The sequence below is a fragment of the Mauremys mutica genome, chromosome 5 (assembly GCF_020497125.1).
Source record: "Mauremys mutica isolate MM-2020 ecotype Southern chromosome 5, ASM2049712v1, whole genome shotgun sequence".
Classification (NCBI taxonomy): Eukaryota; Metazoa; Chordata; order Testudines; family Geoemydidae; genus Mauremys; species Mauremys mutica.
In genome coordinates this window covers 99,750,400-99,773,827 of record NC_059076.1, presented here as the reverse complement: position 1 = coordinate 99,773,827, position 23,428 = coordinate 99,750,400, and the positions used below count along the sequence as shown (strand labels likewise).

Here is a 23,428-nt window from a genome sequence, read left to right as displayed (position 1 = left end):
CAGAAAGACATTCATTATTCATCCAGAAAAGTTCTAGCTATGAAATTTAGTGATGCAAAATCTGACAGAAATAAAATGAATGTTAGATCAGTGATGGCCAAATGCCATTCATGCAGTTCTATAAAGTGGCTCACCTCTGCCATCACCTCTAATACAAAGGATCCTTCCTCATAGACCACAGCTCTCTGCATGCAGTGCACCATCTTAAATAGTCCTGGTGGGTCACACCTTTGTTCCTTTGTGTAAAAGATGAGAAGAAGTGGGAGGCTACAGTCTCATCCATTTTATGCAAATTACATATAGACCTCTGTCAACTTACCATTGAAGCCCTCTGTGAAACAAACTTTGGGTGTCTCTAAGTTAAAGCAGGCACAGATATGTGCCCCAGAACTGGAGATTAGAATAGACATTTTCACATCTTATTCTTTTTACAATCTTTCATTTTCCTTCTCCTCTCAAAATGAACTGGCTGTAGCCTTATCACTGGGTTACTCTATATGCTGAAGGAACCCATGACTTAGATGTGACACAAAATTCAACTAAATATAACACTAAATATGAATGATCCACATAACTAACATTCTGGAAGAACCTGAATTTTAACAAAATACCAAATGTACTGTCTCAAGCTTCCCAGAAGTCCACTGGACAAAAAATGTATAGAAGACAGTGATCCTATCTTCTCTAGTCTGGCTTGTTAGTAGAATTTTACATTTACTTAAAGGAACCGTACCAAAATTTGACTCCTCCAAAACTTTTATAATTACACTTTTTGCATGCCAACAGATTGTAGAACAAATCTACTAGGCCTCAACAACTAGAGCTTTTACCATCTTAAATCCCAATTAATTAATTTGGCAAGCAGAACAACAACAAACTCAGGATGCTATGTTTCGCAGGGTTGCTGGAGTGTGTCTACGCGCGCGCACACACAACCACACACACACTCCTCCTGGAAAACTGCTATCCGAATAAATGCTACACTAGGAATTCATCACATTGTCCACTCAACTCATCATCTGGGATTTTTAGAGTATTCCATGCCTTATTTTTCAGACTAGGATTTTATCTTTATTAAGAAAGAATGTAGATAAATAGGCAAGTTTTGGGTGGCAGGAATATAAAATATGGGTTTGCCAGCCTTAATAATTCCTTGTAAAATTCTAGGTTTGTACCTCAGATTTATTTGAGAGCAGTAATCCTGGGTACTTCTTATGATAGAATTTCTACATTTAATTTTTTTAACCTAAGAATTCTACAGTTTTCCACTAAATGTTGTCTCTGTTTATCTTCATGTTCATTAGGATCCTGTGTGTTTAAGCATGTGACTAGTCACTTTGACTTCAATGGTACAGTGCATGGATTTAAAGTTACTCACGTGCTTCAATATCTTGCTGGATCAAAGCCTAACTGCTTATTATACCCCAGAAGACTGACATCGCAATAACCTCCATGCAACACCAATTAAAAATATCAGAAAGAGTTCAACTAGTGTACACAGCTAGGTCTCTTTGGCTGCCCTGAAGATCATCCTTGGTAATTCAGGGTTTGTTTATTAACATTTCTTTGCATTAAATGCAAATATCAGAGAATTTGAGCCCACAGCGGTTCATCACCACAACCTAACTTGTGAAGATGATTCCATGTTTTCTTACTTAACCTAGCTTCACCACCACCAGTTCGTACCGTTGCAGTGCAACTGGGTCCTTGTTAGTTTAAAAAGAGTTTCACTAGGCATATTAATCCCTGTTTCTGCTTATGTAAGAAAGCTGCTGACGTTAGAAGTTATTCTATTTACCTTAAATTATTTTAAAAAAAAAACACTAAAAAGAAACAATTCTGACTCCAGCAAAACTCTGACATCTGGACAGAATACAGTTGCTTTGAAAGGTGTCCAAAAAATTGTATACATTACTTCACTTAGTAGATGCAGTATTATTTGCATTTAACAGAGTTCTTTAAGTATCCACTACCAGCTGTTTGAGTCAAAACATTTCACAGCATAAAATATACTACTATTTAAGGCTAATGATCTTATCAAACAGGGATGAGAATTCTACACAGTACCAATGACTATAGTTATAGCATGAATAATATGTAATTATAATATTAGTACAAGAATGGATCTCTTGCTGTTTTGAAGCCCTATCTGAGCAGAAATGACGAGTCCCTCTATTCAACCTTATGGGATTGTACATGTATTCCTTACACTAGAAAGGATGAGAGTACTTTTTCAATGAGGAATATCTTCTATTTTATTATTCTATAATTAAATACTGTCAAACTCCTAGCAGAGAATCAGTTGTACACTGATTTTTCCCCCACCCACTGCGATTCAGGAGTGAAATACAGGGCTCCCCTTACTGGGTAACTGGTGTTTTTTCTCACCAATATGCAACCTATTTATTTTTAGGACCCAAGTCTGTCATTTTGATCAAACAAACCTTGTGCTTCTTTAAAATAATGTCTAGTTCAATTTTGAAGTTTCACAGTCATAATCATATATCTGAGTGCTGTGTCTAATATTCAGAACAGAAAAGAGCGATGTCTGTGACTTCTGCAGTTGACCTCCAAGTTCCTGTTGTATATTTTCCCTCCCTTGGACCTTTATTCAGAGGTGGTAAGGCATTGATGTGATAAGCTTTCGCAAACAATAGGAAGAAAATCCAGAACAGAATGGGCCAGATCCATCTCTGTGTAACTCCACTGACCTCAGGCAACCAGGTGATACCAAGGAAATTTTATCAAGGATGTGTTTGGCCCACTGAGTCTGTCAAATTAATTTTCTCCCGGGTTTTGACTGCTGACTCTTGTCCCTGAGGTTTTGAAGAGAGGCGCGTACTCTGCTCCTGTCCTTGTCTCTCTCACTCTCAGGTTGTACCAAATTTTAATATTTCCATTTCTGGCTGAGTATCATAACATACACAGGCTTGAGGCTTTCCTGAAATTTGAAACTTGGGTCGGACCCTAAGAGCGGGTAAAATGTGCCTCATGAAGACTCTGTTCTTTGCTCCCTACTTACTCCTCCTTGGTGTCACCATCTTGGATTTTATATCTGGATGGCATTGTTTGAATAAACTTTGACAAAGGCAGATCTCTTTCAACCACCAGTATGTTAAAGTCTGATGTACTTCAGCTGCTCCTTTCCAGTTTCCCTTTATCTCCTTTCTTCATTTGTCTATCTGAATGATTCTTCTTTCTTTATTGTGCTTTTATATAACATTTACACTCATGTTTATGGATAAATGGTACAATATTGCTTTGACAAAGGCTCTACCTACTTGTGTACTCATATTATGCTATATGTACAAAATTGGCCTCTATCATTTATTTCCATCACTGACCTCCAACTCATCTATCCACCCCTCCTTCTATCCATCTTTCCATCCTCTTGTATGGCCTCCATCATCATAATACCTGAGCACCAATCCCAGACACTGTACCTACATTTTGATATATTTTAAAAATATGTATTTAACCATACCCATCTTCCATAATCTGTCACTATTATAACCCTGGTTTGCCCCACAGTACTCTGTTGTGATTCCTTGCTGTGTTATGCATAACTATCAAGCACGGTGTTTATTACTATGTGTAGTCCCACTGAACTCATAGTAGTAAGCACTTGTTATACCAGGTAGTCACATAGAGGAGTACTTGCAGTAATAAGATCTATGCCCAGAAAAATGTGCATACATGCTTTACACTCTGAGTAGCCCCAGTGAAGTCAATGTAAAGATGAACATGTGTGTAAGTCCTTGCAAAATTGGAGCCTTGTATTGAAATTTCTTTGGGGCAGCACCTTCCATTTTGGGGGTACATGTGGCTGTATAGGGGTGGTGTAAGCATTCTCTGAGGGCTTTAGAAAGGTGAAAGCTGCACTGTACAGGAGCTGCCAGTGTGTGATTCTAGGAGAAAGCTTTTACAAATGTGTCAATAATCAGGTTAAAAAGGATACAGTCTCGATGTATCACAGAATGTTTATATGACAACTTGAAGCTAAGAATTTGGGTAGAATTTAAACTAAAGTAATCAGCTCAGAAAAGCTTAATATGATCCCAGTCCAGGTAATGCTTCTGGGGCTGTTCACCATTTCCTTATGAGCACAGAAAGTATTTTGAGGGAAGGGGGTCCAAGCATGATGCACGCTTTCATCAGCGACAATAATAAAAAGACCTCACGGCTATGATGCTGCTGTTTTTGTCTCATTGCCTCGCACACTCTTTGTGGGTAGGAAAGAAAGGGCTAGGATAATGAATGTTTTTTAAAGCCCTTTGAAAAGAATGAAAATCCATATAATGCTTTGCATCTGCAGAATATGACTTCCTCCATTCAACAACAGAAAAGGTTTCGGTTTGAGTTATGTAGTTTCATTTGTAAGACACACCTTCCTCAGATGACCTCTCTCATATCTGTTCTTACAAAGTGTCAGACTTTATTCATTCCAATCATGGAACATAGATGGAAGCTTTCTAACAGTGTGTTTTTTTTTTCCTTCCTCACAAATTAATGACTGGGAGACTCATTGCAACTCACTGAATTTTACAATTGAGTGAGAAAACAAATATATATAATATAAAAGCCAGGATGGTTTATATTGCAGTTGCAGATTAGTTTTAATTACGACTGATACTATGGCATGAGCAAATTTCTTGTGTTTATTTTGTAAGTCTCATTAATATGAGACCTCACTATAGTCTATTGGCTAAAAAGTGGAGAGAAACCACACATTTTATGTATGTCTGTGTAAATTAGATCATGTGGTGGCTTAGTAATGTGAGGATTTGTGAGGCTCTGCATTATTTAGGCTGGAGAAGGTCCTGAGCCATCAAATTCAGATAAGAACTCCCCAGAATTCAGAGGTACACCTCTGCCCCGATAGAATGCTGTCCTCGAGAGCCAAAAAATCTTACCGCGTTATAGGTGAAACCTCGTTATATCGAACTTGCTTTGATCCGCCAGAGCGTGCAGCCCCCCCCACCTCTCCCCCCCCGAGCACAGCTTTACCATGTTATATCTAAATTCATGTTATATCAGTTCGTGTTATATTGGGGTAGAGGTGTATTCAGATCTTGGCTTTCAGTTGGGGCCATTTGTAATTTAAATGTAGTATTTAACCATATTATTATTTCTTGAGTAGGTGGCCAATTATATCCATCCAGCTTATACAGTGTTTTCTGCTCATTGCAGCATCTGACTTTCAAATATATATAATAGCAAAGCGCACAGAAAATATTCCTATTCAAAGAACACAAAGGAAGAAAAATAAGAGGAATATCTTACCTCCATCTATGCAAGCAATTCTCATTAACATCACTGGGAACTGCACATAATATTGTAGGCAATTAATATTGTAGGTAATTAAAGGTGCTTCATTTAATAGAAACCGCATTTCATTTTGAGCAGTGATTTTAGAGTTATTTTAGTTTGTTCGGATTATTATTTTAGCAAAAGTGAAATTGGAGGTCAGAACGTTTGTTCACATTTGGAAATGGGCAGATATTAAATTATGTGGTTTGTTTAAATCTTCACTTTCTTAGGTTTGCTCTTTAATAGCTCCGTTAGCCTCAATGTAGAGAGCAAGTCCCAGTGTAGTACAACCTGTTGTGACATAAATATACTTACAGTTCTAGAGAAGAAAGGGAAAAAATTCCCTTCAGTAATGTATTGTTGCCATAAGAGGAAAAAAGAGCTCCCCTCCCCCAAGTAAAAGTCTTTTTGTGTTATTAAGTCTAAAAGAAGTGAACTAATTAACATATTGTCAGCAATTGAGCCATGGGCAGTCTAGCCTAGCAGTTGGAGCAAGAATCAGGCCTACTAGTTTGAGCTGAATCCAGATGGGGTGGGTCCAGGAGCAATGCCAAGGGTCATAGCTGGGAGCGAGAGGCCATAGCCTAAGCTGAAGAGTTAGCAGGAGCTGTAGGCAGAAGATGGAGCTGAGGGTCTGAGCCAGATGTCAGAGATCAGGAAGGAGCTGGGGGTGGGAGCTGGTATAGCCTGGGGCTGAAGCAAGAACAAGGCTAGCAGTAGTGGAGGCAGGGCCAGGACCAAGCACAGCAGCAGGCTAGAATGCATTGAGTAGCCACTGGATAGCTACAGAGCTTATGTATCGGCCTGCATACTCCTGTGGTCAATCAGACAACTTCTACCAGGGCTGACTGGGTTGCCCAGAGACTGGATCTACTGCTGGCTGGCCCCTGACAAACATAGACACTTTTTAGATTGTTCATCATGAATTAACGGCGTGACCCCGTAACCTTGTTCATGTAACTCTGTCCGAGCACAACCCAGCGCCATGTTCGTCACATTCATTTGTGTCCTGTCTGACTTCCAGACTGTAAGCTTCCTGGAGCAGGGACCTTTTCTACTGATTGTTTGGCGTGGTGTCCGACCTTTCAGTGTGATATAAATGGAGATATCTGTTTTGATCACTGAAATGTGTGGGAAGATACTAAAATCAACATTTCAATAGAACATGCAGGAGTACTTTCAAAAGCTGCCGGGAAACTCCTCTTTGAGTCCTAGGCTCAAAGTGTTTGCAGTTCCCATTTCAAGTCATGTGAAAAAATAATCAATATTAAAACAGTAGGGTTAAGTTTCACCATCCCTGTTCTTAAATAAAAAGATTGTGTGGAGAGACAGAAAGACAGACACACACACACACACAAAAGGTGGGAGCGAGCAGTTCTGTCATATCAAATAGATTTACTACTAAATATCTTAGTTATTATGTAGGACCAGGAAGAATATATATAAAATGTAACCTACACTATCTTCTTGATTGCACAGCAATTGCAGTGCAAGAATACTAGAATGAATAACAGTCACTGGAATGAATAGTAAAATCGCAACAGAATATTGGAAGACCCAAACTTCACCCAGCAGAAAGCAGATTGACAACTTGCCACAATCTCAAAGGACACACAATTTACAAAGATTGAGCCTGACAGAAGTGCAAGGGGCAGAGACAATTGCAGTTCCTGAGCCAATTAAGAGGTCTGGTTATTTGGGGGCCATGGGGGCACAAATATTTAGTGTGATTCATTAAAATGCCCTTTCCAGAGACCTCTGGGAGAGCAAGCCACATTGCAAATGGGGTGGGAGCCCAGGGCTGGATTATTTTTTAGGGCCTGATACAAAATGGCTGCAACAGGGTTTAGGATCTGGGCCAAGAGTCTACACTGCAGTTTATGATTTATGCTCTACTGTGGGCTGTCTCTCATTAGGAACTTTGTAACTCATTCTGGGATACAGTTTGTATGAAAAACATTATACAAAATTAAGCTATATTGTAATGTTATCTCAATAGTGAGTTGCACTGAAGTTAGGAGGCTTAGCAAAGAGAGGATCAGATTCTGATTTCAGTTTACGTAAGTATAAGTCCAGAATAACTCCATTGACTTCAGTACAATTACTTTGGATTTTAACTGGTGTAAGTTAGAGGAGAATTTGTCCCAGGTCTTCAGTTAACAATATTGTTCTTACAGTAGCTATAGCTGATTTTTTTTCTCTCTGTGAGCTGTCCTATCAAATTGCCATTCACTGTAAAGATTCAATTGTTTCCATTTCTTTTTAGGTTTTGTATTGGCCACTATTAATACTTTAAATATGGCCTAAATGTTCAAAGACATACATACATACATGTGCCACTTTAGGAATGCAAATTCCTGACACAGGCAAGCAAGGGGTTTTTTAATGCTTGAATGCTTGTGTCCCAATTTCAATGCACACATCAAACACTAAGCAAAAGTGAACATGCACATCTTTAATTGGCACCATTTTGTCTTGATGCTCATAGCATCACATTAAAATTTTATTTTAAAAGATAAAACGTTTATCTAATTCACTAAAACATTTGTATACTAATGTAGCTTCTTGATGGGTAGTTTATTCAAACTCAACACACTTCCAAATAAATACTGCTCTTTCCTTGTCCCTTTGAAAACGTCCCCTTCCACTCTGAAGAAGCTGTAATGCCCTATGCCAGTAAAACACACACACACACACACACACAGAGTAAATTAGCAAAACCAACCAAACAAAAAAGAATAAATGTTAATTCCATAGCAAATGCTAAAGGATCCATTTCTGCTCCAGTTGAAATCAATAGCAGTTCTGGTAATCACTTCAGTAGGTGCAAGATCATGCCCGGTATATTTTTTTAGGAGGGAGAGAGGGCGGGGATTTGTCATTGCTGCTGTTTTTTGGATTTGGCAACTGTGATTAGAATTTGGACTTTGTCCTTTATCATCCAATCCCTAAGAATTGTGTTCTAAGGGAATATCACCATTTTCCCAAATAACTCAAGAGACTGGATCCAGTTTGAAGTGACCATTGATCACAAGTACGTCCTATTCAGTTATGAGTAGAAATCTTCCTCTTTCAATATCAATTTCCATGGAAACTTAAAGTGCAATGCTTGCTGCTCAGAAAAGTGACGCTGTAAAAATGGCATTGTGGGCTCCATTTAATTTTAAGTTTTTTGGTCTATCAATGATTTCTGTATCACGTGCTCAGTTTAAAATTAAAGTGTTTTTTCTAATTGCCAGTCCTGCAAACAACCTAAGCTCTGAGAATCAAGCTGGATTCTTTCCAATTCATACACTATCACCCACAGTAAAGGTTTTGCAGACCAAATTATGATCTCAATGATACCTGTGCAATTCCACTGCTTGCAGTGGTATTTGACTGGTATTACCTCTGATACAGCAATCACAATTTTTTTTTCAAATGCCTTAGTTAAAAAGTGTCACAACCATATTTGCAGTAATCCCTAAAACAGGATAAGAAAGTACAGAGAAAAGTTAAAAATAATTTGATATTGTTATATAGGGAATAAAGCATATCCTGAAGTAACATTCTCTATTTATCCAAGGCAAAATTAGAAAAGGTTTAAGAGCAACCACTGTATGACAGCAAACTATGGACAGCAGCTTTTGCTCATGGACCTTTTAACTATTATGGCCTCTTTCAATTGAAATTTGTATCTATTTGACGGCGTTTCTTTGCATTCCTGCACAGGCATTTGGGAACAAGATTAATAGGTATACAGTGTTTGGAATCCCACCAAAGTAGGTTTTTTAAAATGTAAACAGGACTGAAAGACTGAACAAATTTTGTCAATAGTCTTATCCCTTCTATTTAATCCATTAATTCATCCTTATGGTGACCTGCTAGAACTCTATCATCACATGACAATAGGTGAGATAACGCTGCTCTCTTTTGTTTCAGATTTTTACTTTTTTTAATCCAGCCCCTGAGCTCCGAGATAAAATCTGTAATCTTTAAGATTGTAACCAAAAGTTCTTAAACTATATCAGCCTAATTTATGGTCTGGCACTGACAGAAAATTATTTGCATGCAAATACAAGACTCATATTTACTATGAGATCTAGAAATGAAAGTCACTGATGGTGCCCTGGATTGTTTTTAATACAAGGGTTGCTTTTCTATGTAATAGCTGAAGGACTAGGGTGCTAGTTTTACCCAGACTTTACATTTCTGAAGGACTGTTTCATTTATTTACAGCTCAGTGTTGTGGGATTTCAGAGACCTTGTTTTCCAGTAATTGTCTCACAATTTTGCATGAGCTGTGACCACTGCACTCTGTACTAGGTTCTTAGAGGCCCCATGCAGCATGATACATCAACATCACATTTGGTTTAAGCAACTTTTAATATACTTCAAGGGCTGTTAAACTTTAATAGCATCCAGCAGCAATGGCTATCTACTAAATCTAGCTACTCTCTAGCATGTGAGTACAGTAAGCAACACACAGATTTATAGAGTGTTCCCTCACATCAGAGAGGTATTAAAGCAAAACTGCATAGGATGTTGCACTGAGCTTGACTTAGTGGGAGGAAAGCTGAAGCAACAGATGCTGTAGCATTTTTCCCTCTAAAGAAATAACAGATTTTCCCTTTCTAGTGATATATTTTCCCTATTTTACCTCCCCTTTTTGGATTCAGAACATATTGTAGATAATCATAGAATTTTACCTATCACACATTTAATATTTATTACACATCAAGCTATTATTGAAAACTCACCTCTTGTGATTACCTGAGAACAAACTGGGAAATCATGGGGGTGGGGTGGTTCGGTCATTATTAAGGTTATATCTCAAAGCATGTTAGAATTATCAAATTATACCATTACAGAAGGAGGACATATTACCATTTGGTTGAATCAGCTTATATCATGTGATAGAAAAAATATATCTAGAATATTCATAGAGCAGTTCTTTGAAACTACTCAGCTTCACTTCTGTCTTTTCTATATGTGAATTATATTAGAAAAAAATTATAAATCTGATTTCTGATTTGTCTATGACTTCGAACTTGGACAGCACAGGAAAAAAAAATCCTGAAAAAGTTTGTCATGTTGCCTCTTTTAGCAAAACTAGATTCAACATTTAGCATGTCTTCTAACTGAGTGAGTCACTAACCACATCCCTGTTTCAATCACTGGATTACACATTTTATTTTAGAAGCCTTGACTCTTGTTCTAACCCTTTGGTTACAGGACAAACTGAGTCCAGCTGGTTTTAATTCATTAGAAAACCTCAACCATATGAAGATCACTACTTATATAATTCATATGAATTTTACTTCTGCAGTTAAAAAAAAAAACCCAAAGCAAATAGACATTGATCAATCGATGCCTTAGATCACAGTTTGTAACTGAATTATATTTGACAAAAACAAACTATAAAGAGAAATGCTAGTTACTGTTTTGATTTTCGAGTTCTGCCATGTAAACCGTTAGCAATCTTTACAGTCAAACACCATTGCTCTTCTTGGATTTCTAACTCAAGAAAAATCAAAGTATGAAACAGTACCTGGCAAGTACCTGGTGTGCTCTTGTGCTCTCTCACTCTCTCTCCCCTCCCACAGGCAGCTTGGCAATGGAATGCCCTTCAAATCCATGGCTGACTGCTTTTGGTAAATGTTTTACGAGACACTAAGCAACCTTCTGTCCCACCCTCCATGCAAACACCATTGCGAGAACACGGTATCATGGTCACAAAGGCACATACATGCAGTACAGGGCAGTGCAAATGCAGCAAAGAAACCCTGTTTTGACTCCCTCTTCTCCCGAAATAAAAAATCCCTAATATGAAAGAGGGATATGAGAGAAGGGTGCTGGGGAAAAAAACCACATCAGCAGGACTATTAATAAATATTTTTCAAGGAGTAAATCATGATAACCTTTTCCTCTATTGTTCTAATCTGCAAGCAAGCCTGGGCGTGTCTAACAGGAAAACTGACGAACAGGTTAATAAAATGGAGTATATAGTTTCTAAATAACTCTTCAGCACAGAGGAACGGTCATCCCAATGACAGTTACAACTTAAAAAAAAACAAAAAAACCAACCCATGACCAGCCCTACTGGACTCTGAAATCACACAGTAAAATCACACAGTAAAATTATGTGAATAGAACCAAATCACAAGCAAAATGAATGTAAAAGGAACTTCTCAACAAGGTGCTTTCCTAATAAGTAACCTGCCCACTTTTCAACTTCCCTGAACTTACCCAAAGTTAAAATTCTACTAGTCCCAAACCAGAGTTTTTGCATTCCATTCAAGTTAACAATTAAAAATGGAGGACAGCAGAAACCAGCTGGCATTAAAACAGTGAACACTGACTTGACAAAGTACCACCACTGGTCCCAAAAGAGGAGAGGTCAGTGAACTAACTTGAAAATGACAGCGAGCGTTTAAACAAATGACTGAATCATACACAACAGCGCAATAGAATAGAAGAACCCTCACTAACTCCTGATACACAGACACACATGCACTCGAACCAACAAAAAAAATCTTTCTTTCCCCATCAGTATTTTGAGACTGAGTATATTGTCTGCTGTGTTCTATCTTGTTTTGGGTAAGTTTGATTTATTTTGTCTAATTTGATTTCTTTAAGGTTCCTAAATTGTACTAATATATATAATCAATCACTTGATACATACATCCAAGCTGTCTGTAACAATCTGTTTGGTGGCTTGTTTTTCATAATATATACATGACGGTGATGAGTATTTCAGTGTTCTGGATTTTATGTAGAGTGTGGATTTTGCACTATGTAAGTCAGATCCTCAGCTGGTGTGAATCGGAGACGGTCCATTAGCTTCAGTGGACCTATGCTAATTTAGATCAGCTAAGGATCTGGTTAGGTTGATAGGTTAATTCTAATGAAAAATTAATCCCAACTCTACTTTTGATTTTTCTCTGGCTTCTAGGCCCTCCTACAGATACCTTAATTCAATCCACTGGCATTTGGAAAGTTCTGCCAATGGATCAGTAGGAGCATGACTAATGTACAGAACAGTATCTGACACACATGATCGCATATGAATTAAGCATTCCAATCAGCAACCAGACTTTGAGTAGACTCATCCTGATGTGTCACAGAAAGGGAGAATAGTTTCCTGGTCCATCTTCTGTAGTCAGTTGTAAATTAGAGGGGCAAATGTACAACCTAGGAAGCTTTCTATATTCGTATATGAAGAATGAGCCATGCTGGATGCACTGAGTTGTGCAAGTGGTAGCAATATCACCAGCAGCAATGAAGAGGCTAACTGAGCATGTTGCAGATGGTAAAGCACATCTTAGTTCTCAATACATCAAAGGGGTTTCCTGACACATAGAGTACAGATAATTTTTCATCATGATACTATTCTTATGCTAATATAAAGGCAAATTGCTATTTTTTGGATAATCCAGTCCCAGTTCACGGTGGAGTAATGAGAAAAGGGCAATGGGCAGGTGAACAGTTCACATACCTGGGCTGATGCTGAAGTTTGCACGTGCAACTGCCTCCAACCCCAGAAAACACATGTAAAGACTGGAGGTCAGTCACATTTATTAGGCAACCCCTGAAGACAAGGAGAAGGACTGAGAGGCCAGCTGGGAGGAGAGAGGATTGGTCAGTTGCTCGCTAGAGCTGGGTAAAATTTTTCAACCAACTTTTTTTTGGAGAAAATGCAGATTTGGTGTCAGTGAAACAATTTAGCAAATTTATGTCAATTTTGCCAAATTGTTTTCATCAAAAAACAAACAATAAATTTTGAAAAAATAGAAACATTTAATTATTTTTATTCAAAATGACTTTTCATTTGGAAATGTCCTTTAATTTTATTTTAAACATTAAAAAAAATGCTCGAAATCAAAGCACAAGATGTTTGGTTTGACCTAAAATGATTTTTTTGACTTCTCGATTTGCCAGAAACGGTGAAATTTTTCATTTATTAGTTGACCTAAAATGAATTTTTTTTAAAATGACCAGTGAACTGAAAAGTCACTTGCCCAGCCCTACTGTTGGCACTCCTGTGCACCACAAAGATAGAATATGGGGTGACCTGGGAATAGATGAGAGTTGGGGCTCCTGTTTGCCTTTTGAGGTCACAGAACTTAAGTCTGCATGTGAACCTACAGGGTCTGGTTCACTGCCAATCCCTCCAAGCAAACTGAGCTTGGTTTGTAACTGAACCCTGCACTATTTGCACAGCCCTGCCCATATGTAAATGAGCCTAGATAGTTCTCAGAAACAGTCAGCATGGTAGCAGTTGCTAGGGACAATGTAGAAATTATATTTTATTAGTTTCACTCACTCCTGATGTTCCCAAAAGACTTCCCATTACATAACCTGTCCTTTGCCTGGAAGTTGGAAAAAGAGGGAGGATTCTGATGAGCTTCTCTCAGCATTTTGTAATTAAGAATGTCATTCCAGCAGCCCATGTCCATACAGGATGGGAGTCAGGTATTAATGTGGTCCTTGACATCTGCAGACAATTCATATTTAATTCAGTTCATATCAACTGTGGTGATGCCATGGGATACTCTACAAAAATGTGCAGTGCTTAGTGTGCGGGCCCTGTTAAATCCCAATCATCATCTTGGATTCTCTCCAAGGCACCTCACAACTGCTTTAAAACATTTGTTTTCCTTTCTGTCAGGAAGTGTGGTCTTTTGACTAAAGCATAGGATGAGGAGTCAGGAGTCCTGGGGTCTATTGCCAGCTCTGCAACAGGCTTCCTGTGTAACTTTGGACAAGTCACGTTAACCTCTCTGTGTCTCAGTTTTGCCATCTGTAACTCATACAGGTGTTGTGAATTTTAATTCATTATAGATAAAGAGCATTGGGACCCTCATAAGGGAGGAGCTATGTATATGCAAATAATTCTTCTTCAACAGAAAAGCTTCTTTGATCACGGGCAATGACCAAAGTAGTCTTAGCCACGTGGAGTCTGTACAGGACTTGTGGCAAGTTCGATAGGACACACAAGTTTGCCAGAGTTTTAAAGTCACAAGTCTACATTTTTCCTTTTAAAATGTGCTACAGACTCTGGAGTCTGTGGCCCAGGGCCGCCCAGAGGGGGGGGCAAAGGGGGCAATTTGCCCCGGGCCCCGGGCTCCGCAGGGGCCCCCAAGAGAACAGCGGAGGCTCCCGCCTCCGCCCCTCTCCTGGAGCCTCAGAGCATCAAGCGCCGAGTCTCCGGCCGAGCCCCTGAGCCCCGCCCCGATCCGAGCCGCGTGGTGAGGGGGCGGGGCTGGGAGCTCCAACGGGGCCTGAGCCCCGCTCCGCTCAGAGCGGCGTGGGGAGGGGGCGGGGCAGCTGCCTCCGCTCGGCGTGGAGCTCACAGCCCCGCCCCCTCACCACGCGGCTCTGAGCGGGATGGAGCTCAGGCCCCGCCGGAGACGCGCTCGGGTAAGAGGCTGAGGGGGGGAGCGGGACCCGCCGCCGCCGCCACCGAAGCACAGCCCGGTCTTCGGCGGCGGGGGGCCCCTTCTGTTCCGGGACCCGCCGCCGAAGTGCCCCGAAGACCCGCGGCGGGGACCCCCCCCCGCCACCGAATTACCGCCGAAGACCGGGCTGCGCTTCGGCGGCGGGTCCCGCTTCGGCGGTAATTCGGCGGCGGGGGGCTCCCACCGCGGGTCTTCGGGGCACTTTGGCGGCGGGTCCCGGAACGGAAGGGCCCCCCGCCGCCGAAGACCCCGGGCCCCCGGAATCCTCTGGGCGGCCCTGCTGTGGCCTATTAGTAGAGCTGGGCAGGAAACAGTTTTTAGATGTCTTCCCACCTCCTCTTCCCAATTCCACATGGGGATGAATCATAGAACTGGAAGGGCCCTCGAGAGGTCACCCAGTCCAGTCTCCTGCACTCATGGCAGGACTAAGTATTATCTAGACCATTCCTGACGAGTGTTTGTCTAACCTGCTCTTAAAAATCTCCAATTACGTAGATTCCACAACCTCCCTAGGCAATTTATTCCAGTGTTTCACTACTCTGACAGTTAGCAAGTTTTTCCTAATGTCCAACCTAAACGGCCGTTGCTGCATTTTAAGCCCATTGCTTCTTGTCCTCTCCTTAGAGGTTAAAGAGAATAATTTTTCTCATTCCTCCTTGTAACAACCTTTTATGTACTTGCAAACTGTTTTCGTGTCCCCCCCTTAGTCTTCTTTTCTCCAGACTAAACAAAACTCAATTTTTTCAATCTTTCCTCCCAGCTTGGTATTGTCCATAAACTTTATAAGTGTACTCTCTATGCCATTATCTAAATCATTGATGAAGATATTGAACAGAACCCCACCCAGAACTGATCCCTGCGGGACCCCACTCATTATGCCCTTTCAGCTTGACTGTGAACAACTGATAAGTACTCTCTGGGAACAGTTTTCCAACCAGTTATGCACCCACCTTTTAGTAGCTCCATCTAGGTGGTATTTCCCTAGTTTGTTTATGAGGGTCACGTGAGACAGTGTCAAAAGCCTTACTAAAGTCAAGATGTATCACATCTGCCACTTCCCCCCTAACCACAACAACCTTGTTACCCTGTCAAAAAAAACTATTAGGTTGGTTTGACATGATTTATTTTTGACAAATCTATGCTGCTACTTATCACCTTATTATCTTCTAGGTGTCTTCAAATCAATTGCTTAAAATTATTTGCTCCATTATCTTTCTGGGTACTGAAGTTAAACTGACTGGTCTGTAATTCCCTGAGTTGTTCTTATTCCCCTTTTTATAGATTGGCACTATAGTTGACCTTTTCCAGTCCTCTGGAATCTGACCCGTCTTCCATGACTTTTCGAACATAATCACTAATGGCTCAGATATATCCTCAGTCAGCGCCTTAAGTATTCTAGGATGCATTTCATCAGGCCCTGCTGACATGAATACATCTAACTTGTCTAAGTAATTTATAACTTGTTCTTTGAAATTATGAGGGAGAGTCACCCCAGACTAGCTAACAGCCAAGTGCAGGGTTAACCACTAGGCTATTGGCTATTCTGGGGTGTGTTTCTCAGTCTCTCCTGTTGAATATTTAATTATTTATACAAAATGAAACAGCTCCATTGGGCCAGAGAGAAAGAAACTGATTTTATAACCCAATGGTTAGGGCATTCACCTAGGATGTGAGAGATGCATGGACTTTATCTTCTGTTTTGACCAGAAATTCCATCCTGGACCTGAGATCCAGTCCCAAGACAAGTTTTGTCAAAACTGATGGTGTTTCTGTGAATAGTTTCAGTTTTTGATGAATCAGCATTACCCAACCCCTCCCCCCATGTTTTTTTTTATTTCTGACCAGTTCTACTTATTAACGTCAATTAAATCTAAATTTTCTACTCCTTTAGACCATCTCAGTATCTCTTATGTAATGACACCCCTGGCTGGGTCAGAATCAGGGATTGCTCTTGAGGTAAAAGCATGAGACTCTGCTGCTTGAGCTAAAGGACCAGGTTGACCTTAGTTTGTGTGCTACTGTAGACCAGGCCAGTATTCAGCAGCTGTTATAGAAAGAATGGCCAAAACTTCATGTTCCCCACTGGGTTATACACACTCTCTGTAATAATGTTAAGCCTGACAAGTGGCCAAATTTTTGTTCAGTCATCACGATTGGTAGAGGTCTGGGTGACACACTGCATTTTATAGTCATATCACTATAATGCCACACAACACAAACCACTTTTTCACACTTGATATGGGAGATATAGTGTGAACTTATTGTTAATTAACAAGTTAAGTTGATACACAAGTGATAAAGTATCTCTCCTATTTGTGTGGAGCTACAGCTTTGTGAAACTCAGTGTTTTTCATTCATATGGGTTTGTGCAAATTTTTTCTCTAATTTCCAAGGAATTAACTCCAAACCTCACAGCAAAACTCAACCAAAACCACTGAGTTTCATCTGCTTTTGGAATGAAGCAGTAAGAATACTTATCGCTTAAACATTTCAAAGCATAGTACAAACTAAACTTATGAAGTAAGTTACCCTGCAAAGCACTGTCAGAAGATAAATGTTAATAATTCATTTTGAAGATGAGGAAAACATTGAGGTAAAGTGATTTGACGTGGCAAGACAGTGCAAGAGATGGACTTTGTTTCTCACAGTTTTGGCACAAATCTATAAACAGGGTCACATTCTCTCCAAACTATTTGTAAGGATTGATAAACCTGGACTGAGTTTCATTTCTCCTCTCTTTCTGTTTCCAAACAGAAGTTTTTCACAGCTCTGCAACATTCAGCGTGACCCAAACACTTCTCAGGCAGTTCAGCCCATCTCTGCATCATCTATTCCAAAGTTCCCCATATCATGGTTACACAGATAACCAAGGGCAAGTTTTTGATTAACATATCAGTGACAGAAGAAACTGTGACCCACAGAAACTTGGCATTTCACTCCTCTCAGAGTCCAACCTTTGTCACAGAGCATAGATTTCAAGGTCAATTATAACACTTGAATATTTGCTTATTGGAAATGGAAGAGATGTTTTGTCATACAGCATTCTAGCTGTAAAGTCAAATGTCAACTTAGGACAGAAAATTTATATCCTCAGATTGGTTTGGAGGCAAGAGAAAGGTGTACATTTCAGAAATGGAAAAAGCACCTAAAAATCCATTATGCGTTTGGAAGAAGCATTATCAGTTAAACGTCAGTTACTCAGGAAATATTAATAGCCTCAACAACAACAAAATTAACGTGTTGCAGATAAAATACCTGATTGGGTGCATTTCTATTTGCCATGAGTTTCTGCACTAGTTAGTAAATGATAAATAGTTCTCACTTCATTCGGGGTATGTTTGTGTTTCATCCTTCATGGCAATATTCAGATCGATAAACAATGCACCAAGTGCAGATAAATCCAGCATGGCAGCCAGGAGCCAGTCCCTATGGCTGCTGTAGAAGCTTTAAAAGTTTGATATTCATAATAAAGAGCTTACTGTATTAGAACAGCAAGCACTGCGGAGATAATGTGCTCAGACCCATCCCCCCTCCCAGGAGAAAAGAGTGTTTTGAACTTCTCTGTAGTGGCCCCTCCAATAAATATCAGGGCAGAGTTGACAAACACCAAAGGTAACTTCATGCCACCCTCTTGAGCAGAAGGACTGGCAGCCCTTGGAAGCTGTAAGGGAACCAGTGTAAAGGAGAAAGGATAATGGGCATCTATCCTTGAGGCTCCATGTGGGACCCTAAGCATCTCTACCACAGGGGGAAATAATAACAAAAACAAGCATCAAGAGCATTCATTGGCAACTTGCTCCTTAGCAATGATCTGAAGATGGCGCTCACCGGGGTAACATGTATTCTGCTTGTTACTTTAGGATAGTACTTTGTGCTTATTGAGATTTTTATGGGCAAGTCTATACTGCAGTTGGGAGCAAGCCTCCCAGCCCAGGTAGACCAAATTGTGCTAGCAGGGCTCGTGCTAGCACACTAAAAATAGCTGTGTAGATGTTGCCGTCCATCCGACCCCTTAAGCTTGAGATCCCAGGCTGCAATATCTAAGCAATGTCTATGCAGCTATTTTAAGTGTGATCCCCGCTGGCAAAGTCTGTCTACCTAGGCTGGGAGGCTCACTCCCAGCTGCAGTGTAGACATACCCTACCTACATGGCCACCAAGGAGGTCAGCCACTGCAACTTCTGTGCCTATTCTTTACTTTGGATATAGCTTCAGTGCCTTTCTCAAAGGGTTTAGACAAAGAACTGTAGGTCCAGAGCTAGTGTAAAATGAGTCATCCCCCAAGCAGAGAATGAGTGCTATAAGCAATGTGAGTGCTTTTGGAGAAGGAGATAATAGCATGGCTATTCACATAACTCCTCTATTGGCCGATCCACAGGCTGGCATCATTAGTGTTTTCACCAGGCAGGGTTTCTGTCATCTGTGGCTGGAAGAGCATGCAACTTGGAAAAAAATTGTCCACGATCCATAGAAAAACTGAATGTGATGGGAGGAAATACTTGCTGTTTGCAATTCTGTTTCCAAGAACATTTTCTGTCTTTAAAGAGCTGACTAGCAAAAGATTAGTAAAAGAAGTACAAAATCCTGCAATAACGGTTTAGAGAACATCCCCCACAAGAAGGAATTTTAAAAAAACAGATAAAATATTTGTCTGCTCACTTCTTTACTTGTTGCTTTTTACAAAAAAGTTTAGAAAGCAGATACGCACATTTCATTTAGAAGATCCAAAGATGTCTTGAAATGTCTAGCTTTTATCTGCATTTTGTGGGAAAGGGCTACAATGGTGATTCAGCAAGCTCTGACTACAGACAAGTATTTCAAAATACTTCCTTGTAGCCGTTCAGCTTGCTTCTGCATGTGTTGCTTTATTGCACCATACCACATGGGGTCACATTTATAACAGTAATCAACTGGAAAAGTCCAAGCAGGAAGCAAGCTACTTTAAAAAACAAACCACGAACATACCCACACCCCGCAAATCTATGCAGAGTTTAAACTAGGCACCTAAGTCCAAAATGTAGATCCTAACCCCCCCCACTCAGCTGCTGCCTAACTTTGTAGGCACCTGAATTCCCAACACACCTCTGGACATATGCAAAGCCACCTGAGTCCTGATGTCCTGGCACCTACCTCACACATATGCCCCAGTGGGATCTTCAAACTAAGTGTTCCCTACAAGGCCTGATCCAGTAGGTATGATCAGAGCATGCCTACTGGATCAGAGCTGGCAGTGTTCCCTTACAGAATTTAACCCACTGCTTAGGCACTCACCCAGGATGTGACCTATATTTAAATCCACTCTGCCTGATATGAAGCAGTAGCTCTCAGGTGAGTGTCCTAACCATTGAGCTATAGGGTAATCTGGAGTAGGTGTCTCTCAGTCTCTTCTGTTGAAACTGTTCCACTTGTATCCCTGCTCTACATCAGGCAGTGCAGGAATTTTGAATCTCCCACATCCTTTGAGTGCTCTTAAAACTGGGCTAAAGGTTATAAGATAACCACCAACTCCTCCTCGTCTGTTTTATGCTGAGATGGGTGTCATACTTTAAAATTCAGTATTTGTGCTCTATCTTGTTTATAAAATTAGTCATAGGACCCAACTAGCTCACTTTGTCCCCCTCCGTGAGCTAATACTCCAGAACTGCATTGCTCATGAGGTGTAGCTCAAAATCAGGACCTGAGGTTTTTATTGTAAGTACCACATACACTGTCCTGAGCAATGTAGAGTCTCATAACCATATTCCCTCATCAGCAGGTGCAGATGACAGGGAAAATACCACAAAAATAAGGGATTGATTGATTTATGTGTTCTAAGGCAAAAGGATGTTTGTAAATTGCTTAATATGCATAGATAGCTGTCTGTTGCTTAGAAAAGTAAAAATTTGAAAAAATTACTTTCGCAAAATATCATAGTGGTTTTCATAGTTTTTCTTCTTTAAAAAGTAATACTATGAAGAATGATGTCTTCCATTTAACCTTTTTCAGTTTAGACATTTTCAATTACAACGTAAAATGCGTGTATTATTCCTATGAGTTATATAATTATATGCCAAGGTGCAGAAGGTTTTGATTACAATTTTGATAAATTACTGTAGTTCTCTGAGACAGTAAAGAAACTGTTTATTCTATACAATGATGTATTTGTATTACAATCTGAGTCATATGTATAGGAACACAGGGGAGATATACTAGGTTTTAAAAGTGTTTTGGGGAACATCACTGGGTATAAGGGGCTGTAAAATGTAAGTGCTTCTAAGAAATTATAAAAAGACTTGTTTATAATGCATTAATTCTGCTGTTCCAGGCTGTAGAATACAAACTCTGATTAGGTTGCAGCCATTTGATCATGTTAGCAGTGAACTACAAAAACTCCTTAGCATCCTAAGGGTTAAACATTGACAAATATTTGCTATATAACTTTAATATTCTGTCCTAAACACTTGATTATATATAGCCTCTTTCTCTGGCTCAGTGCACTGGCTGCTGTAAGTGAACTCCAACAAGTGAACATAATTTCTGTTTAAAGAATAAAACATAAGAAGATCGTGTGTATGGAGATTTTACAGGTGAGTGGGATTTTACAGCTGAATCAGTCTTGCCAGCAAAATGGTGAACCTTGACCATATTATTTGTAAAATATTTGGATGAAATCCTTTCTGTTCTCATGTGTTTTACCAGATAGTCACTGGTGTTTGTTAAAGGTGCACCATTACACTGTGGTGGAGCTGGGGGAGGGGCACGGAGCTGCAGAGCTGACCACAAACACTATGGATCCTTTATTCTGTGTCCCTAGTGACACCCTCTCTCCCCACTCCAGAGGCATAATGCTCCTTCCAGGACTTTTCTCAGAGGGAACCCCAGTATGGAGTGAGGCTTCAAAAAGGAAATACGGCCTCAGGAGAGGACAGTGTTGTGGCAGCCAAGTGTGGGCCAAATACAAGCTGGAAACTGAGCAGCAGCAGCAATGGTAGAGATCACAGAGGATTAGGATGGAGTGTAGCGGTCCTGAGAGATGGCTGGGAAGAGGTTAATAGAAAACTTGGTTAGAGCATTTTCACTGAAGTGAAGCGAGTAAAATCTGATCTGGAGGAGATCCAGGATAAAGCTGGAAGAGAGGGAGTTGAGGCAGTGGTTGTAAATTGCCCCTTGGATGAGGTTTGTTGATGAAGAGGAAAAGGCAAGTGGGGTGATATTTGTGGGGCAATCAGCTGGAGGGTCCGCATTCTGAGGATAGGAGAAATCCGAGCATGTTTTTATTGCGAGATAAAGGAGCCAGAGGAGAGGACTCAGATGGTGAGAGCAAGTGAGATGCTGCAGGAGGAAATGTGGGACAGATGGAGGTGTTTTGGAGGAGAACAGGTGAAAAACCTTGATGTCTGTGATGGAGGAGGAGGGAAAAGCAAAGGGCAGGAAGGAAATTAAAGTGAAAAAAGGGAGAGAGGAGGGAAATCAGGGCTGATCTTATTGATATTCTGTTTGAAGAAGTCAGCAAGATCCTAGGCAGAGAGGAAGGAGGATGCAGGGGAGGGGAGGATTTAGGAGAGACTCAAAAGTTGTAAATACTGTAAGTGATATGGGGGCTGGCTGGTATTGGGAGCCAGTGAGGTTAGAAAAATAGTGCTGTTTGCTAAGAAATATGCAGAACTGAAGAAGGAATGAACTAATTTGTAGTAGGGAAAATCTGCATGGTCATGGGATTTCACCAGAGGCATTCAGCAGCATTTAATTGGCTGTTGGAAGTGACCCAGGCTCAAGGGCTGGCAGAATGGACTTTGCCCTGGGAAAGACAGGGAAGGGAGCTGAGGACATAGTGGAGTGGAGGGATCTGACAGTTGTCACCAGAGTAGGAGAGAGCAGGAAGAAGACTGAGAGGTAGGGAAGTCATAGACAGAGATGTATTGGAGGTCACAGAATGGCTGGGAGGAGAGGTGATGTCAGGCAGCTGGGCAATGCTGAAGGAGATGAGTTGATCATGAGAGTGGAAACTCGGATATTCAGAGATCAGAGAAGGGGCAGTGTTTAGTGAAGACTAGGTCATTCTTCCATGAGTGGGATAAACGATTCAGCGTTGAAGATCAAATGCAGAAATGAGGGTAAGGAGCTGGAAAGCTAGTGGGTGAGGTGGGACATCAAATGAAGTTGATTTCACTGAGAATGAAGGTTGGGGATTGTGAGGAGAGGAAGAGGCAAGCTGGGTGTTCTAGTCAGAGTGGAAGGTGGCTGAGGAGGAGTCTGGTTGAGGATGGTTGATGGTAGCTTTGAGGAGTGGGAAAAGAGAGCAAAGTCAGATGAGAGGTGTTTGAAGGAAGACAATATGTAGGGTGGAAGTGGCTGCAAGTGAGAGGAGCAGGAGAGGGAAAGCCTGACAATCCTGTGGGGACACTCTGAACTGAGGGGTTGGGGGGGAGGAGCATTGAGAGAGCGAGCTGCTGCAGAGGCAGTGTTGAGAGTTGAGGGGCAGGATCCAGGATTCTGCTAGTGCCGGAGATGGAGAGAATGGGAGATGAAGGGGCTTTAGATAGTAGTGATTTTTCTGAGAACACTGTATCTTTTTCACTGTTCTTGATTAAAGTAGCACTAGATGGATTTTCTTACTTATTAAGAATCTTCATATAAAAGAAGCCAAGGAGAATCAATAATACCCTCTTACATCAGCTGTATCACATGTGCATATCAACT

At 40.6% G+C, this 23,428-nt stretch overlaps 1 protein-coding gene and 1 long non-coding RNA gene across 6 annotated transcripts in view; one reads left to right on the top strand and one right to left on the bottom strand.

The window, feature by feature from the left end:
- Positions 1–23,428, top strand: part of LOC123371289 — a 165,421-nt gene that overhangs the window by 72,562 nt on the left and 69,431 nt on the right. The window contains exon 1 of one of the 2 annotated variants that reach the window (XR_006579748.1): positions 11,621–11,889. The exons of the other annotated variant lie outside the window; for it this stretch is intronic. This is a non-coding gene — a long non-coding RNA (uncharacterized LOC123371289). Of the gene's footprint in view, positions 1–11,620; positions 11,890–23,428 lie in introns of those variants that run through there. 2 annotated transcript variants of the gene reach the window in all.
- RBM47 (RNA binding motif protein 47) overlaps positions 1–23,428 on the bottom strand; it is a 106,221-nt gene that overhangs the window by 54,123 nt on the left and 28,670 nt on the right. Inside the window, exon 1 of one of the 4 annotated variants that reach the window (XM_045018708.1) lies at positions 10,841–10,897. The exons of 1 other annotated variant lie outside the window; for it this stretch is intronic. The gene's annotated coding sequence lies outside the window, so the exon portion shown is untranslated. Of the gene's footprint in view, positions 1–134; positions 223–10,840; positions 10,898–23,428 lie in introns of those variants that run through there. 2 more of the 4 variants (XM_045018712.1, XM_045018711.1) reach the window with 2 other exon arrangements.